This window comes from Alligator sinensis, unplaced genomic scaffold (genome assembly GCF_000455745.1).
Source record: "Alligator sinensis unplaced genomic scaffold, ASM45574v1 scaffold27_1, whole genome shotgun sequence".
NCBI classification, from domain to species: Eukaryota; Metazoa; Chordata; order Crocodylia; family Alligatoridae; genus Alligator; species Alligator sinensis.
This window is the reverse complement of record NW_005842554.1, coordinates 723,951-727,505: the sequence shown is the minus strand read 5'-3', so window position 1 is coordinate 727,505 and position 3,555 is coordinate 723,951. Positions and strand designations below refer to the sequence as shown.

At 46.7% G+C, this 3,555-nt stretch overlaps 1 protein-coding gene across 6 annotated transcripts in view; it reads right to left on the bottom strand.

The window, feature by feature from the left end:
- The window catches only part of VAMP7 (vesicle associated membrane protein 7), a 31,871-nt gene extending 28,401 nt beyond the window's left edge, over positions 1-3,470 (bottom strand). The window contains exons 1-2 of one of the 6 annotated variants that reach the window (XM_025213851.1): positions 3,314-3,410; positions 2,880-3,005 (exon numbers count right to left, since the gene is read on the bottom strand). The gene's annotated coding sequence lies outside the window, so the exon portion shown is untranslated. Of the gene's footprint in view, positions 1-2,879; positions 3,006-3,032; positions 3,232-3,313 lie in introns of those variants that run through there. The other 5 variants (XM_006032180.3, XM_014523961.2, XM_025213849.1 and 2 more) reach the window with 5 other exon arrangements.
- Between the last annotated feature and the right edge of the window lie 85 nt (positions 3,471-3,555).

Below are 3,555 nucleotides of genomic sequence, written 5' to 3'. Positions count from 1 at the left end.
GGGGGGGAGTTCCCACTATTAGAGTTGTTGAAAACCGGGATGCATTATAAACAGGATTCATGATGAGGTTGCAATGCACTTACTTTAAAAGTCAAAAAGCCTCACCTCAAGTGCTGAGATGCCCTAAACCCAAACTGAAGGCCCCATTAAGGATCTTGCTACAACTCAATGTACACTTCTAAAACTACATCATTTCTAGATATAATATTTAGGAGTTCCATCATTAGTACACGCCTGTTAATGACAGCATTTAGGAGAAGGCTGTACTCAGTGGTAGAACTATTCTAGAAGTTAACAGGTAGATGTTAAAATTGTTTTCATAAAAGCCTAGCAAGTCTTGGCCTTGCACTAACAGGGCAATCAACATATTAGGTCTTAGAAGGTAAAGACAGAGGATTTGAACTTTGCAGCACTTCCCCCCTAACCTTAGGCTTTTGATTACAAGTCAGCTGGAATGACTACTTCCATTCTCTCACTTGTCAGGAGAAAGTCTTTCCCCTCACCTCCTCTACTTTCAGTAAAGACAAATAACTTAATATTTTTAAGTGCTGGTTAAACTTCTAACAGGTCTTTCACAGTCAGGAAAATCAAGGATAAATCTTATCTGCATATTTATATCTATGAATTGTATACTTAGCCTATAGGCAAACTTATAGCCATTAGGCACCAGAAATGTAGATATAGCCATGCTCTACAAGACCCAAATCAAAGCTTCCTGAATGAAGATCTGAACCTATTCATTCAGGCTCCAAGTAAGCTCTCCAACTAGATAGGTGTTAAGACACACAAAGGCAACAAACTCCCAGCCCAAGATAAGGCAGAAAGGAGTAAGACCAGCCTTTACCATCTTCCTCTCCTCCAAAAGAGCCCTGCAGAATGGGGGGGGGGAAATCAGTGTCTTAAACAAGTTGGTAGCCTGTACAGTCAAAGCAGAAATGCAAGAGTCAGCGAGTAAGCAGAATTACTGCTTTCTGTAATAGCTGAAAGTTTCCCAGCAGTCTTTGAAAAAAGACCAAGGTGAACAGAGGGAGACAATGCCTTCTACAACACAGGCTATCACCCTTACACAGAGTACATAGCCTGGAATGTATCTTTTGGACACAATAAAAATAAGCAGGAGCACTCTAAAAGGCTTGGGTTACAAGGCGCTACAACCCAAGAGTTGAAAAGTTTAGTTCTTGTCCTAGCAAAGGTAAAGGGCCACTACAAAGAGAACATGACTATTATTAATTACTCACATACCAAGAGGAGCACATTTGTCTTCTATAAGTAAGAAGATCCTGGCCAGAATTTTGACAGAGGAAGAAGAAATAACAGATGTAACAGTAGAGAGAGTACTGGGGAAAGTACTCTATGAACTCTCCTGAGGTCACGAATAAGTTTTCTCCAGCACTAATCAACATATGGTATGTTGCCATACAAGCAGTTAGCCAATCAGATCCAGGCCTTGTTCAAGAGGCTCTTTGAGCAACATTTGCAACAAAATTTAAAAGTGGCAACTTAAACCCAAAAGTGATCCAACCGTTCCTTTTAACTCTTCAATTTCTTAATTCCTTTACTCATTTTAAAATTATTCCACTTGTAAATTAAAGAGCTTCTACTTGCTAGATGGGCTAGAATTACACTATTAAAGAGCAACTGCTGTACTTCTAAAACATGAAGACTTCTTTCTCAATTTTTCCTCTTAAAAAAAAAAAAATGTGACTATTGAAGGTCTCATTATCCAGGTGAATGTCTGCCCCTGATTTTGTATCCTATTTAAACCTATAGCTTAAATGATATCAACTGGCATCCAGTTCAAAAGGTTAACTAAAGGTGAACTAAACAGGTCAGTTTCATTCTCAGGCACCAACAGTCTTGGTGAGATCCAGCTGCTTAACTGCAAACCAAAGAGTTTTCCAAGGAACTGTGTATTAAATGTCACCAAAATATTGTTACTGCTCTGTTAAAAAAACCCAAGTCTTGATTTCATGAGACAAGAACATAGGAGTTGCTATTTATTAGATCAGACCATAGGTCCATCTTACCAAGTCCCCATCTCACACAGTGGCAGGGTGTTGAAGCTGAAAGGGAGAGCAAACTGTGTCTGACCAGGGTTGGTTTCTTCACTGCCGCTCTCACTTGCAGCCTCCAGCACTTTGGGTCCAGGAAGTTCCAATTCAGGGGCTGTAGCCCTCCCTCTTAAGCTCCATAGCTACTGGTGGCCTTTTCCTCCAACAATTTGTCCAATGCCTTTTTGAACCTAGCTAAACTTGCAGTTTCCACAACATCTGGTGGCAATGAGCTCCACACTTTAATGACATACTGTGTGAAAAAGAACCTCCTTTTGTTAGTTTTAAATTTACTACCTACTAAATTTATTTTGTGACCCCTTGTTCTTGTATTGAGAGTACATAATAAATACCTATTTACTTTCTCCTCACCATTTAGTATTTTGTAAACCCTTACGTCCTTCTACAAGCATCTCTTATCAACTGAATAGTCTCTCCTCATACGGCAGCCGCTCCGTGCTGCTCATCACCCTTGTTGCCCTTCTCCAGGCCTTCTCTAGTTCTTTATATAGAGTTTGAGGCGAGGGGACCAGAATTGGGCACAGTAGTCAAGGTGTGGACACACTGGGGATTTATGAAGGGGCAGGAAGATACTTCTGGTTTTGTTTACAATCCTGTTCTTAACAATCCCCAATATAAGATTAAGGATTATAAAGCACAGGTAAGAATTTACAAGACATTTGCGGAAGGGAGAGACCCCCTTGCTGACGGCACCCCCCCCCCCGGGAACCCTGCTGCTCGCTAGCTAGCTCCCCACCGCAGCAGGCCTTCGCTTGGCTTCTCCAATTCCTCTAACATAAAAGCCCACGTGCCCAGTCACAAGCTCACCGATTTCCACAGCCCTCTGGTTTTTGCTTCCAGCAACCCAAATGCTAATGCGGGAACATGTTGCTCAATGCAGGTGCCTGGCTACAACACTTGGAGTCTCTTCTAGCAGTTGGGTAACGCCGTCCTCTACCCTCCCCCCAATTTCACAGTTACCTCGGGCTCCAGCATCAGCCGACACCACGGCCCCCCGCACTTCCGTCTCACCTTCCCCTTCCCGAGCCCCGTCCACTTGCCCCAGCAGCTGCTTCCCGGGGCCCGCCAGGCAGCCCCTCCCGCCGCCCAACAGCGACACTGCGCAAGCAGCTGACTGGGGCGGGGGGGGGGAGGAGGAGACAGCACCCGAGGGGCCGAGGAGCGTCGCGCCGCTGGCACCGGACGATGTCGCCCCCCGCCCGGGGCTAACACTTCCCCCGCCCACGCAGGGCCAGGCTCACCCGGGCCGGCCAGCAGCGGCGTAAGGGCTGTAGCAGGGGCCCCAGCCCGGCGCGCTGTTTATCTGCTCCCGCCCCTTCGCAGCAGCGCTCGCTCCTCCCGGCCGGCACGTGCACTTCCGCCAGGGGCGCTCCCGACGCCGCGGAGGCTCCTGGGAAATGTAGTTCGGGAGGGGGCGGGAGAGCGCCGCGCTGCCTGCTGGGAAGCGGCCCCCCGTCTGGGGCGCCGCCCTGCCGGCCTGGAC